The sequence below is a fragment of the Dasypus novemcinctus genome, chromosome 12, assembly GCF_030445035.2.
Source record: "Dasypus novemcinctus isolate mDasNov1 chromosome 12, mDasNov1.1.hap2, whole genome shotgun sequence".
Lineage (NCBI taxonomy): Eukaryota > Metazoa > Chordata > Mammalia > Cingulata > Dasypodidae > Dasypus > Dasypus novemcinctus.
Genome location: NC_080684.1, coordinates 111266702 through 111282232, shown reverse-complemented (window position 1 = coordinate 111282232; position 15531 = coordinate 111266702). Strand labels below are relative to the sequence as shown.

Genomic DNA, 15531 nt, shown 5'->3' with positions numbered 1-15531 from the left:
TCCTTCATACTAAAATAAAAGAGTACTAGACAGTAACCAGAAGCCATTAGAAAAAATAAAGTACATTGATAAGGCTAACTACATAGATAATAAAAATCCTGTATTATTGGACTTTGGATTCAAAACTGCTTTCCCCCTGTATGACTTAAAAGACAAATGAGTGAAACAGCATTATAAACCTATGTTAACAGATAATGAACAAAGGTGTAATATAATAACAATACAAAGGGGGAAGGATGGAGTTATGGAGTTTGATACTACTGAAACTAGTACTGGCCAAACTACATTGTTATTAGCTTAAGATAGTCATTCTAATTAAAAAGGAAACCACTAATAAAACACATAGAGAAAAAAAATTGAGAATCCATATGGTACACTCCAAAAAAGCAATTAAGCACCAAAAAAAGGCAGTAATGGAGTAAGTGAACAAAAACATACAAGATATACAAAAAGCAAATGCTAAATAGAAAGTAAATTCTTTTCTCCTCTGTTACCATCAATGTCCATGGACTAAACTCACTTATAAAACAGAATTTGGCCGATTGAATGAAAAATCATGATTCATCTATTTTTTGTCTCCAAGACACTAGGTTTAGGTACAAAGACACAAAGAGATTTAAAGTAAAAGGGTAGAAAAAAAATATTCCAAGCAAACAGTAATTAAAAGAGAGCAGGAGTGAATATATTATTGTCAGACAAAATAATCTTTAAGTTAAAAAAGATTACAAGGCACAGAAAAGGATATTCTATTTTGATAAAAGGTTCAATCCAGGAAGAAGATAGAACTATTACAAACACATATGGACCTCATAACAGAGCCCCAAAATAAACAAAGCAGAAGCTGACAGAACTGAAAGGAGAAACAGTTTCACAGTAATAGTCGGAGACTTCAGTATGCCACTTTCAATAATGGACAGAACATCTAAAGAGAAGCTCAATAAGGAAACAGAGGAGACTTGAACAACACTGCTAACCAGTTAGACCCAATGGACATCTGCAGAACACTCCATCCAGCAACAGCAGAACATACATTCTTCTCACGTGCACATGGACCATTTTCTAGGATAGCCCATGAGCTAAGGCAACAAAGAAATTCTTGGACCAATTGAAAAATACTGAAATCATTCAAAATATCACCACAGACCAGAAGGAATAAAGCTAGGAATCATTAACAGAAGGAAAACTGGAAAACATATAAAAATGTATAAATTAACCACCATATTATTAAAACAACCAATGGGTCAAAAAAGAAAACACAAGGGAAATAAGGAAATATCCTGAGATGAACGAAAACACAACACACCACAACTTATGTGATTCAGAGAAGGAAACTTATAGTGCTAAGTGCTTACACTAAAAAAGACTACAAATCAATAACCCAATTCACACCCAAAGAACCTGAAACAAGAACAAAAAACTAAACCCAAAGTTAGAAAAAGGGAAAAAATAGTAAAGGCTATATAACAGAGATAAATGAGATAGTAACTAGAAAAGTTAATATGGAAAATCAACAAAAACAAAAATTGGGTTTTTATAAAAGATCACTAAAGTTGATCTTTAGTCTGATGAAGAAAACGAGGGAACACAAATAACCAACATCAGGAATGAAAGCAGAGACATTACTAATCATCTTACAGAAATAAAAGGGACTATAAGAGGGTACAATGAATAATTATATGCCAACGTATTAGAAAACCTGGATGAAATGACAAATTCCTAGAAACGCAAAAATCACCTAATCCAAGGAAAGAAGAAATAGAAAACATGAGCAACAAGTAAACAGACTGAATGAGAAATTTAAAAAATCTTCCAACAAAGAAAGACCAGGACAGATGGTTTCACTGCTGATTTCTGCCAAACATTTAAAAACCAATCCTCAAACTCTTCCAAAAAATAGAAGAGGAGGGATTACTTCCTAACTTATTCTATAAAGCCAGCATTACCCTGATATCAAAAACAGATAAAGACAGCAAAAGAAAAGAAAATTACAGAGCAATAACCCTTATGAACATAGATATAAAAATCCTCAACAAAACACAGGCAAACCAAATCCAACAGTATATTAAAAGGATTACACAATCTTGACCAAGTGGGAATTATTCCAGGAATGCAAGGATGGTTCAACATCAGAAAACCAATGTAAAACACTACATAATTAGAATGAAGGACAAAAATCACTCACGATCATCTCAGTTGATGCAGAAAAATCATTTGACAGAACCAAACATCCTTTCGTGATAAAAACAGTCAGAAAACCAGGAATGAAAAGGAACTTTCTCAACATGATAAAGGGCATTTATGAAAAACCCACGATAAATATCATACTCAATGGCCAAACACTGAAAGCTTTCTCTCCTTAAGACAGGAACAGGACAAGGATACCCACTATCACCACCGTTACTCAACATTGTACTAGAATTCCTAACCCAGAGCAATCAAGCGAAAGAGAGAAATAAAAGGCAACCAAGTTAAAAAAGAAGTAAAATTATCCCTGTTTGCAGATGACATAATTCTAAATGCAGAAAATCCCAAAAATTCCACAGGAAAGACACCCAAACTAAGGAACAAACCATCAAAGTTGCAGGATACAAGGCAAACACGCAGGTATCAGCTGGGTTCCTATACATCTGAAAAGGAAACCAGGGAAAAATTCATTTACAATAATAGCTAAAAGGAAAAAATACCTAGGAATAAATTTAACCAAGGAGATGAATGTCTTACACTGTGAAAACTATAAAACACTGCTGAAAAAACTTAAAGACGACCTAAATAAATGGAAAGGCATCCCGTGTTCATGGACTGGAAGATTTAATATTATTAAGATGTCAGTATAGCCCAAAAGCGATCTACAATTTCAATGCAATCCCTATAAAAACTCCAGCAACCTTTTTTGCAGAAATGGAAAAGCTGAACCTCGAATTCATATGGAATTACTCCAAATAGTCCAAAAAATCTCGAATATGTACAAAGTTGAAGGACTCACACTTACTGATTAAAAATTTACTACAAAGTTACAATAATTAAAATAGTGTGGTTTTGATATAAGGATAGTCATATAGACAAAGGGAATAGACTTGAGAGTCCAGAGGAAAATCCACACATCTAGGGCCAGTTGATCTTCAACAAGGAGCCTCATCCATTCAATGGGGAAAGAACGGTCTCTTCAAGAAACGGTGCTGGGACAACTGGCAGTTCGCATGCAAAATAATGTGGACCCCCTACATACAAAAATTAATTCAATATGGATCAATGATGCAACATAAGAGCTAACACTATAAAATTCTTACAAGGAAACACAGGGAAGTACATTCAGGACCATGCAGTAAACACTGGATTTTTAAATTCAACACCAAAAGAACAAGCAACAAAAGAAAAAATAGAAAAAGTGAACTTCATCAAAATTAAAAACTTTCGTGCAAAGGACATTAGCAAGAAAGGGAAAAGACAACCTGCACAACAGAAGAAAAATGGAAATTTTATATTTGATAAGAGTTTAATAGCCAGAATGCAAAAAGAACACCTACAACTCCACAACAAAAAGATAAAACAATCTGATCAAAAAACGAGTCAAGGACCTGAACAGACATTTCTTCAAAGAAAATCTTTCAAGTCAGTAAGTGCATGAAAATATGGTCAACATCATTAGCCATTAGAGAAATGCAGATTAAAACAATAACAAGGGGGAACGGATGTAGCTCAGTGGTTGAGCAACCGCTTCCTAGGTATGAGGTCCCGGGTTCAATCCCCAGTACCTCCTAAAATAAAAACAACAACAAACAACACAATGAGATACCACTTTACATTCACTAAAATTGCTATTACCAAAAAAATTTTAAAACCCCAAAAAATTAGAGTTGACAAAGATGTGGAGAAATAGGGACCCTAGTGCACTGTTGGTGGGAATGTACAATGGTGCGGCCACTGTGGAAAAGTTTGGTGGTTCCTCAGAAAGTTAAACAGAGAATCACCATACGACCCAACAAGTTCATTCCTAGGTGAAGACCCAAAAAAAACTGGAAGTGAGGACTTTCATCACAGCATTATTCACAACAGGCAAAGGTGGAAGCAACCCAAGGGTCTACGAACAGGTGACTGGAGAAACAAAGTGTGTTATATACGCACAATGAAATACCATAAAAAGAAGGGAGGTCCTGGTACACACTACAACATGAACTAACCCTGAAGACAGCACCCTGAGTGAAACAAGCCAGGCACAAAGGAACAAACATTATATGATTTCTTTTGTCAAATACTGGGAAGGAGGGAGAGAGGAAGGAAAGTAGGTTAATTGCACAGAAAAAACTAAGGTGAGAAGGCAGTATTGTGAAAGAATAAAAGGGCCGAAAGAGCCATAACAAATGTGCAATTAATGACCCTAGCCTAGATTCCGGTTCTAAAAAAGTTATTAAAAACATTTTCAGGGACAAAAGGGGAAATATGGCTGTGGGCTGGCTTACTGGATGGCATGAAGTGATCATCATGACTTTCCTCCCGTGTCGCTGACGGTGCACTGTGGTCACAGAGGAATGCCCTTCTCCCCCTCAGGAGAACTCAGAGGTGAGTTCTGTCGTTTACTTTGAAAACATCCAGCACAAGCCGGATGGCCGGGCAGCCCCACTCAGGGAAAGGGTCCAGACAGCACCGGGAACCACTCTCAACTCTTCTGCAAGCTAGAAAACTTCATGAAGGCACAGTTTCAAAGTATGTGCATTTGCTTTCAGTTAAACGCACTCATGCCCAGCACCAGCTGTCAAGTTTTCACAATGAACCGAGGCCGGACGCCTACGGGGGGCCAGTCTTTCCTGCTGAGGTGGTAAGATAAGATCTGCTCTGTAATGAGAGCAACCCCAACGCATCCTGCATGTGTGGACCCCAAATTAACACACTCTAGGGGAGCAACACCATCAGTTCGCCGGCGTTTTCAACTGCCTCAAAGCCAGAAACCACAGCCGAGCCTCTGCGCCCCACACAGGAAAACTAATGCAACGCGGGGCTAAACCGAGATGGACCGCCCGGAGGTAAGGGCCAACGCCAGCAGCTAAGGGTTAACCTTCGGAAGCTAGAAGGGCTATCTCCACGAGGCGGGCAGGTAAGGCCGCCAGGGAGAGAAAGCAAGCAGCCCACGGGAAGGTCATCTGGTCCCCGGGCGTCCCTGAAATGCCGGGTAGTGTACCGGGCTCTCTGGGTTGCTCCACGCACTCCGTCTGGGCCCCTCTCTAACCCGGCCACCTCAGGCCTACCTTCTCCTCTGGGGATCGCAAGGCCGTGGTGAACGCTGCCCAAGCCTCTGCTTCCAGCCGTGGGATGACGCTCCTCCGACAGCAGCGGGACGTGACGGGACGGCACACCGGCGACACTGCACTCACCCCATGGGCCGCCGAGGAGCCTCGAGGCGCTGTGGCTGAGGGCTGGGGCTGGAGCACAGCACGCCCAGCGTGCCTGGAGGCCCGGGGGCCCTGGCAAGGGCTGCCCTGTGCGCCCTGTCGGGGGGCCCGCCAGGAGCAGGGCGCAGCTGGAAAGAGTGGCCCGCCCACCACCAGCTCCGCACGGGCGAGGACGGCGCCTGCTGTCGCTTCATCTCCGCCTAGCGCCCCCACAATCCCCTGCAGGGCCCGGGAGAGGGCTGTCGCAACTTCCCGAGGGCACTTGGGCTGAGGCGGAGCCAGGTGGAGCCCCCTCCCACACCCTGCTGCCCCCCACGGAGGGGCCTCTGCCTAGCTGCTGCCCTGGCCCCCTCCCTCCAGGAGGCCGCCCTGACCACAAACCGCGCGTCACCTCTGTGCCACCACTCCTGCACGTCCCCAAGGGCTGGGACTCCTGGAAAACCACCTCAGCCCCTGCCGAGGCCTCAGGCAGCACTCGGCGCCCCTGCCCCTCGCAGCCCTGGCCCGTGGCCCAGAGCTCCCCCTCCTCAGAAAAAGGCGGCACCAGAAAGGAGGATTTACCTCAGCCCAGCACAGCCTTCGGAACCTGCCTACCAACGACACCTATCAGATGAATGCAGTGAGCGGCGAGCGGGGTGCCGGGATGAGCACCCAGGGACCCCAGGGGCAGGAGCAGGAGGGACCCCGCCCCGTGGCAAAGGCCCCTCCCCGGGGGTGCTGAGCCCTTCCCTAGAGGAGGAAGACAAGGACGCCCACTGCCACCACCGCTACGCAGCCCTGGAACAGAAATTCCAACCAGAGCAGTTAGGCAAAAAAAGAAATCAAAAGGATCCAGATTGGAAAGGAAGAAGTAAAGCTATCTCTATTCGCAGACAACATGATTCTATATAGAGAAAGAAGACTCTGAAGAAAGCTGGTAAAGCTAATAAATTATTTCAACAAAGTTGGGGGATACAACGTCCACATACAAAATCAGCTGGTTTTCTATACACCAGCAATAAACAATCCAAAAAGAAAATTAAGAAAAAAAATTCTGTTCACAATAGTATCTAAGAGAACAAAATGCCTAAGAGTAAATCTAACCAAAGAGGTGAAAGAATTATATACTAAAATTGCTAAAACTCTGCTGACAGAACGCAACACCTACATAAATGGAAAGCCATCCTGTGCTCAGGGACTGGCAGAGTAAGCTTTAGAGCGATCCACAGGTCCAAGGCAATTCCGCTCAACATTCTAGCACCCCTTCTGCAGATATGGAAAATGTGATCCTCGTATTCATACGGAATTGCCAGGGGCCCCAAATAATCAAAACATAATGAGTGAAGCAGATTTGGTTCAACGGATAGGGCGTCCACCTACCACATGGGAGGTCCAGGGTTCAAACCCAGGGCCTCCTCACCCATGTGGTGAGCTGGCCCATACGCAGTGCTGACGCGCGCAAGGAGTGCCCTGCCACACAGGAGTGTCCCCCGCATAGGGGAGCCCCACGTGCAAGGAGCGTGCCCTGCAAGGAGAGCCACCCCATGCAAAAAAAGCACAGCCTGCCCAGGAGTGCGCCGCACACACAGAGCTGACACAGCAAGATGACGCAACAAAAAGAGACACAGATTCCCGGTGCCACTGAGAATGCAAGTGGACACAGAAGAACACAGAGTAAATGGACAGAGAGCAGACAATGGGGTTGGGGAGGGGAGAAAAATAAAAAATAAATAAAAAAAACAAACAAAAGCCATAATGAAAGAAAAGAACAAAGTTGGAGGACTCACATTTCCAATTTCAAAACTAACTACGAAGCCACAGTAATCAAAACCATACTCGGTTCTGGCACAAGGACACACAGACTAACGGAAGAGAAGTGAGAGTCCAGAAGTAAACTCACATCAAGGTCAGCTGGGGGCTGACACGGGCGACAAGGCCATCCAAGAGGAAAAGGACGCCCTCTTTAGCCCGCAGTGCCGGGAGAGCTGGATATCCACGTGCCCACGTGCAAAACAGTGGCGTTAAACCCCGACTGCTCACCACACACAAAGACTAACTCAAAATGGGCCAATAACTTACTTCTAAGAGCTAAGCCTACAAAACTCGCAGAAGAGGGGCACAGATGTGACTCCAACAGTTGCGCACCAGCTTCCCACACACACGCTTCCTGGGTTCAACCCTCAGCTCCTGGCACCTCAAAAACCAAACCAAACCAAAACAAACAAAAACAGTCTTGGAAGAAAACAGAAGGGTGAGTCTTTATCTTGGATTTGACAGTGGGTTCTTAGATATGATACCAAAAGCACAAGCAGCAAAAGAAAAAAAGTAAACAAGTTGGGTTTCTTCAAAATTAAAAACTTCTGTGCATCAAAAACGTTATCAAGAAAGAGAAAAGACAACCTATAGAATGGGAGTAAATATTTGTAAATCATCTGTCTGTAAGAGGTTTAATATCCAGAATATGTAAAGGACTCTTCCAAGTAAACAACAAGAGACAAACAGCCTGATTAAAAAAAGGCAAAGGACTTGAACAGGCACTTCTCCAAAGACACACAAATGGCCAAAAAGCACATGAAAAGATGTTCCACATCATTGGCCACCGGGGAAATGCAAGTCAAAACCACAAGGAGATACCCACCAAAATGGCTATTTAAAATAAAACAGAAAATAACAAGCACTGGCGAGAATGTGGAGAAACAGGAACCCTTGGACGTTGTTGGTGGGCATGTAAAATGATGCAGCCAAGGTATAATCAATTTGGTAGTTCTGCAAAAAGTTAAGCAAAGAATTACGTGACCTGGCAATCCCACTTTTAAGTATATACCCAAAAGTACTGAAAGCAGGGACCCAAACAGATATGTGTACGTTCATCACAGTACTATTTACAGCAGCCAAAAGGAAAGCAGCCCACGTGCTCACCAACAGATGAATGATGAGATGTGTTCTATCCACACAATGGAACGTTCTTCAGCCACAATAAGGAATACAGCATTGCTATACCCGACATATGGATCATCCTGAGTGAAAGAGGCAGATCCAAGAAGTCCTACACTGCATGATTCCATTTGAATGAATACCCAGGAGAGGCTGGCTGCCTGGGCTGGAGCTGAGGGGAGGGAGGAATGTTAAGCAACTGCTAAATGGACATGGGTTTCCTTTGGGATGATGAAAATGTTTGACACTAGGCAGAAGTGGTAGTTGCGCAATGCAATGACACGTACTATATGCCACTGAATTATTCATGTTAAAATGGTTAATCTTATGTCACGTGAATTTCACCTCAATTAAAAAAAAACCGGGAAATGGATGTGGCTCAACCAGTTGGGCTCCCACCTACCATATAGGAGGTCCAGGGTTCAATGCCCAGGGCCTCCAGGTGAGGGCAGGCCGGGCCACGCAGGAGTGCCCCATTGCATGAATGCCACCCAGTGTTGGAAAGCTGCCCCACACAGGAGTGCTGGCTGATGCTGAGAGCTGGCACAGCAAGATGACACAATAAACACAGAGGAGAGAAAAGAAGACATAGCAGAACAGGGAGTTGAAGTGGCACAAGAGAGTAATCGCCTCTCTCCCCCTCCAGAAGGTCCCAGAATCAGTTTCCGGAGCTGCCTAATGAGAATAGAAGCAGACACAGAAGAACACACAGCGAATGGACACAGAGAGCAGACAACAGGGGGAATGGGGAGGCGGGATAAAATAAATTAAAAAAAACAAACAAACAAAAAAACAAAAACCCACCTAGGTGATGAAAAGTGGGATGAGGGAGGAAAAGGACACAGAAGTCAGAATTGGTGAAAAGTGCTATGAACCCTGGAAAATCAGCTGTGATCCAGCAGGCCCCGAGCAGAGCTGCTCAAGACTGGGACGGGCTTGTGCCTTTGCCACGTGGTAAATCGAGCAAAACAGAAAAGTTACAGGCAGCAGGCTCCTGAGGCCCTCACGTCCTCAAGGGTGAGTAACGGCCTGGAGCAGCGCACAGAGTGGAGAAGGGGTGGCTGGCTCTGAAACTGCTGCGTGCAGAGGAAAAGGAAGGCAGGCGAGCGCCCTGGGCCTCACCAGGGAGGGCTGAGGCACTCACCTGCTGAGACCTGCTGCCACCTGCTGCAGTGGCGGCCAGGCCAGGTGCCCAGAAGCCAGGCGACAAAGGAAGAGGACGCTGCACTGCCCAGGCCACCTGCTGGTCCTCACCCTTCAGCAGCTGCGCGAACCAGCTCCAGTCACTCTCCAGATGACATGCTGGGCAGGGATCTGGAAAACATGAATATAGACGCCCATTTCTCCCACTCCATAAATACTGCACACAGTTCCTCTGCCCATACAAAACACTGACCAAAAACCTCTCTCCAAGGTGTTAGGAACATTCTTTGCACAGCTCACACACAAACCTCCTCAGGTGCGCCTTACATTCAAGAGCAAAGCTTTCACTTCTAAACATCAACCACTGCAGGCAGGAATTACCCGAAGAAACTGCCCGCTGGGCAGGAGGGCAGGGCATCACCTGTCAAGGGCCTCCGGGCCGCCTGGTTTCAACAAAGGAGGCTGGCCTCCTCCTGAAAGATTCGGAGCCTTTAAAGTTTTTGAAGAGTCATGGACTCTTTCTTAACTTGTGCCAAATCTTTTCCTGAGACGAGCAAATACAGATATAATCTGTTTAAGAATTACAGGAAGTGTGAATTCCTCCGAGTATGGAATCAAAATTTTGTAAGCAGTTTCCTTTTGCAAAATGACTTCGTTTAGTAATTGAAATTAATAAGTGAAACTTGGTTTATCTAGCAAATACCTTTTTCTTAGTCCCAACTAAATCCTTTTAATCCCCTAATTTTATCACCATGACAGGAGACAGTCCACACAGTAACATTTCTACAAAGCGACTGCAATGCGCTCCCTTTAGCCTGTACGTTTGAATACCGAATGTGGACTTTGTAAAACATGCGCTCAATCCAATCATAGCCAGCTTCAATACAAGTAACTTCCCTTTTTGTAAACACCAGAATGCCAGCGGAAGCAGCTCCTGTGTGGCGCGGCGCTACCTCCAGGGCATCCCTGCCTATTACATTCACCCAGAACAGGAAGAGAAGGCCAGGGCCACGGGGCCCTAGGAGGTGTGGGTCACACAAAAAAGAACCAACCTAATAAGACAATTCCAAGCTCACCTGGGTTAGAAAAAGCACTAATTGAGAAAAACTAGCCATCATGCTTTGCAATTCAATTTATATTGCTTTCCTTCTCATTATATTTTTATTAATGAAATTTGACTGGACACATGCAGAAACCAACAATAACCCCAAAGCGCAGTAGTAAGAGTGCGCTCCATTTGTTTCCCAAAACATATTTAAATCCCTTACTGCAAACGTAAGCGAAAACGAAATACGCCTCGACAAAAGCAGAGAGGGCACGCCCGGCCGACCCCTTGCCCCGCGGCGGCCCAGGCGTGGGTTCCGCTGCCCCCGGGCCCGCCCCGCGCGAGCCGGCGGCCCACGGCCGAGTCTCGGCGACTCGCCGCCCAGCAGCACCGGCTTCCCCGCGGCGCTCGACTCCGCGTCCCGGCGCCGCGCTCGAGGTCGCGGGCGAACTTCCGCGCACTTGAGGTGTTTTGTCAACAAGCCCCCAACCGAGCGGCCCACGACGCCCGCCTCTCGGGGGGCCGGCCCGGCGGGTGCGGGCCTCGGGCGCCTCCGCCGCGCGCCAGCTGTCAGCGGGGCCTGGTGCTCGGGCGCCGGGGGCCGGGGCCGCGGGAGGCCGGCGGCGGCGGCGGGCGGGGCAGAGGCGAGGCCGTCGGAGGCCGCGCGCCCCGGCCCAGACAATAGAGCGGCCCGGGCAGCCCCCTCCCGGCCGCCCCGGCCGGACCCCGACCCGCGCCGCAGGGGAGGAGGCGGGCGGCAGGACGGCGAGCGCCGGGGGCGGACCCGGCCGCGCACCCCGCGCCTCGCGCACTCACCTGCGGACACCCGGGCTCGGCGGCCGGCGCGCTCCCGCGCGGCTGCGGACCGACCGACGGCGCGGGGCGCCGCGCTCCCATTCATTAGCCGCGGCTTTGTCTCGCCCCCGCGCCCCTCCCCGCCCCCGCCGCCCGCCCGCGACGCCCGCGACGCCGCCCGGACGCAGCGCCCCGCCCCAGAAGCGGCGCGGGCGGGCGGGGCGGCGCGCGCGCAGGCGCAGACCGCCGCCGCGCCCCGCCCCCGGGGCCAGGCGCGCGCAGGCGCAGATCCCCGCCGCGCCCGCCCCTGGCCTCGGCCGGCGTCTGGAGGGGCGGGGCGGCGCGAGCGGAGGGCAGGGGGCGGGGCGCGGCCGCCGCGCTTCCTCCTGGGCTCGGCCGTTGGCGGCGCACGCCGCGGGGTTTCCGGGCCGGCCAGCAGGGGCGCTCGGCCTTCCGGGTGCCCAGGCGTTGGGGAGCGCCGCGCATGCGCGCGGCGGGGCATGACCGCGTGGTTCCCCCCGTGCACGTGCGCAGCCCGGGCCCCGCGGGGAAGGACCGTGGCGCTTCTCTGCGGGTGCGCCTCTTCCCCGAAGCCCCACGAGACCAGGCCTGGGCCCAGCCAGACCCACGAGCCGCGGATCCCCGGGGACCGCTCCCCCCGCGGGGCCCACGCCCACCCCCCTCGCAGGAAGCCTCCTGCCCTGCCAAGACGGCGGCGGTGCCCTGCGTGGCCGCCTGTGCCGTGGAGCGGGCACGGCCGCGACTGTGCAAGGCCGGAGCTGGGAGGCCCAGGCCGCTGAACGCATTGTGTCGGCCGAATTTGGCCCCGAGGCCCCGTCTGTAATCCTGTTTAGGCCCTGGCTGATGGTGCAAAGTGAAAGAAATAGGTTCCCTTGACAAGTCCTAACGTAATGATTAGGAAGCTGTTCTTTCAACCGTTACTGGCTCATTTCAACTCTACGGGGTGTGGCTGGGTGTAGACCGCAGGCCCCCCGGGCTCCCTTGCGCTTCTACGCTGCCCCGACCCCACGGGCCAAGGCCAGGCTGGTCTTCCCAACGTCCTGTTTAATGTACTCATCACCTAGTCTCATCACCCAGTCTCCGTGGGAGCAGTTGTGTTTCTTCTTTTTCCTCACTGGTGGATCCCAGATCTGACGTCAGTGTATGTTGGGTGGGTTAGGGGCTGCCTAACTATGGCTGCAGGCCAAATCCACACAGCCACGTGTGTCTGCGTGAGCTAAGAACGCGCTGTTGCATTTTTAAAAGTTTGAGGAAAGAAATCAAAATAATATTTCACACCCTGTGAAAATAGTAATGCAATTCGAATGCCAGTGTCCTGAACGGTTTTATTGGAACACAGAGGCAGAGTGGGCCAAACCAAAACATTTGCCATCTGGCCCTTTACCGAAAAGTTTGCCAGCTCGGGCGCTAGGCGGACAGCCTCTGCCTGGCTGCCTCCTGCGGTGGTCAGCGGTCACTCCTCTGCTGGGCACCCTCGAGGCCAGCCTCACTGCCTGCACCCCTGCCCCTGCGCTCCCTTGACTCCGCTACACCAACCACACCGCCCTTCCAGGGCCTCTGCACGGGGCTGCCTGGATCGGCCTGCCTCCCTCTTTCACCTCGGCCGGCCTGTGCCTGCAGTTACCTTTTGAGAAGCTCTCCCCGGCCCTCCCCTATACGGTAGCATCCACTCTCCTCGTCCCCCTTTCCTGGCTTTCCTTGTCTCAGATGCAGCAGGTACTTCTTTGTCCGTGGACTGCCTCTCTCGGTGGAACGGACACCCCAGGCAGCCTTCCTGACATGCAAACACATTACCCACCCTCAATCTTTCTGGAATGGATTGAGTCCCTGCAATTGCCAGGCACAGAGCTAGGGGCAGAAACAAAAGATTCTCAGAGTGTGAGACCAACAATCTGTTCTCCTGTAAGTGGGGGGCATATAACTTAATGCCCAGACGCGTCCCTCTGGAGCACGGAAGGGGCTACAAGTTGTGAAGCCAGAACCCAGCATAAGCCGGACTGTCCCAGGCAAGCCAGGACACACAGCCACCCTATCCACAAGCTGGCACCCACTTGTTTAGCAAATCTTGGTTGAGTGCTTTCTACATGCCCAAGACACTGTACCTTGTTTTCCCTTCTGCTACAGCCAAAACACAAATGCCCAAGGGTCTCGGCAGCCCTGGACAGGGTGGTGGGATTGCACGAGGTTGGCACTCAGTGAGCCCTTGCTTGGGAATCAAGACGGCAGAGCTCCCTGCTCCGCAGCCCATGGGGCATGGCATGTCTGCAGGGCTGTGGCCCTTGGGGGGTTTGCCACTCTGCCCATCTCCCCGGGGCCAGTTTCTCGGGTGTGAATTAGAGTTAGGGGCCGTGGGGTTGGGATGTGGGTGCAGCTGGCCCCCCAGCCCAGGGGGCGCCTGGACCTCGCTGTGCCATGGAGGCCTGGGTGGGTGGGTAATGGACACCCTTCAGTGCCCAACTGTGGGTGTGCGGAGCGGTTCCGTGGTCACCCCCCAGTCCCTGGACCTGACCATTTCTGCTGACCGACCTGCCTCTCCCTGGCGGGGGTTTCCTTTCGGGGCAACAAGATGCCGGGAGGAGGCACAGGGTCTGCCAGGTGGGGAGACCCCAGACAGGCCAGGCGACACTCCAAGGGAGGGAAGCTGCCAGGTTGCAGGAGGGGGCTGGGGGTTTGGGGACAGGAGGGGTGGGTCATCACCGTGATGGCAACCTCACGTCCCCTCCCTCTCCCACAAAGAAGACGCATCACTGTGAGCTCACCACCGGGGACTAGAGCCTCGGGGGGCCGAGGAACCCACCCCCGGTGACGTAGCCTGGCCAGGCCAGAGCCGGGTGACAAGGGGACTCCGAAGCTGGAGCAAAGAGTAGCCACAGCAAGGAGGAAGGTGGCTGTCTGTGCCTCTGGACAGCTCTTGGCAGTGGCTTCACTTCAGGGCCATCTCGGGGAGGGTTCAGCAGGTTCCTCAGAGCCAGCAACCCAAACCCGTCCTGTGGGACACCTTCCAGGCCTGACTCTCCACTGGGCAATCTGAGTTTGCAGGGGCAGGTGTCCCGGTCTTTGGCAGGACGAGGTGGAGGCAGGGAGGACACGCCGGGCCGCAGACCTCAGCCCTGCCCCAGCCCTGCCCCAGCCCTGCCTGCGTGGCGGGGAAGCCCCTGCGCCCTGCCGGGGACGGTCCACCTTCCTTCCTCCCGGGCCCTCCCCACACCCCACTCCCGCCCTGCCCCCCCCCCCCCCGGCTCTCTCTTGCCCCAGGAAACTGGACCTAGAGGAAGGGGCAAAGAGGGAAGGGCGGGGCAAAGGCCGGTGAGCCCTTGGACCTGCCCCGACGCCTCCAGGAAGGCCCCTGGGCTGTGCCTCCTCGGACCCTCGGTTTGGCGACCTGCCTGTCCCCGGCCCCACGGGGACCCACTCCCACCTCCTCCGGCGTCTCCATTCCCAGCCCTGGGCGCTGTGATGCGCGCTCGGGGAGGGCAGGCATGCGGGGCTGTGGCGCGGAGGGCGCAGAGGGCGCGGGGCGCGTGGGCAAAGCCAAGCCTGGAAGGGGCGGCTGCGGGGAGGATGGCCCGGGCAGAGCCGCTGGCTCCTCTGCCACCCGGGATGGCCAGGCGGCCGGTCAGCGGTGGGCCGCGGTGGGCAGAGCGCGCTGCGGCCGCGCGGGTGAGCCAGGTCCCGACTTCCGCGGAGGGGCGGCGAGAGGAAGTGGCCCGGGCTTCCCTGCCTGAAGACTGAAGACGTTTCCTTTGCGACTCTGCGGTTAGAGGCGGCGTCCCCAGGGCCCTTCTGCTCCTGGCCCAGGGCCTGCCCCTCGCACCCCGCCCCCGCAAAGGGCCTGCCCCCTGGCCCTGGCGGCCAGTGTCTGGGTGGAGGCCACGACACTGAATGCCCGTCCTCGCCTCGCGGGCAGCCGGGCCTGGAGGCGGGGTGCCCCGTGGGCGGTCAGCTGCGCCACCTTGGGCCCTGTGGACGCCTCTCCCGCGCCTCTTCGGGCCTCTGTTCCCCACCTGAGAAATGGGGAGCATGGCAGGTGGCGGGCCGGAACCGTGAGGGGATGTCTGTCCAGGAGGGGTGAGGACAGAGTCGAGAGGCCGGCACGGAAGTGGGCTGGGGGCTTAGCTGGTGTGCGGGCCTTGGGGGCTGCGACGGGGACCGGGGAAAGCTGCTGGGGGTGGGGGTCCTTCAGAGAGACCACCCAGAGCATCGCGGGGACTTGCAGGAGAGGGAGATGGC

The 15531-nt window shown here is 51.9% G+C and overlaps 1 protein-coding gene across 1 annotated transcript in view; it reads right to left on the bottom strand.

Annotated features, from left to right (window-relative positions):
* ZBED4 (zinc finger BED-type containing 4) overlaps positions 1-11428 on the bottom strand; it is a 38982-nt gene extending 27554 nt beyond the window's left edge. The window contains exons 1-2 of the mRNA XM_058308967.2: positions 11302-11428; positions 9442-9611 (exon numbers count right to left, since the gene is read on the bottom strand). The gene's annotated coding sequence lies outside the window, so the exon portion shown is untranslated. The remainder of the gene's footprint in view (positions 1-9441; positions 9612-11301) is intronic.
* Positions 11429-15531: the final 4103 nt, after the last annotated feature.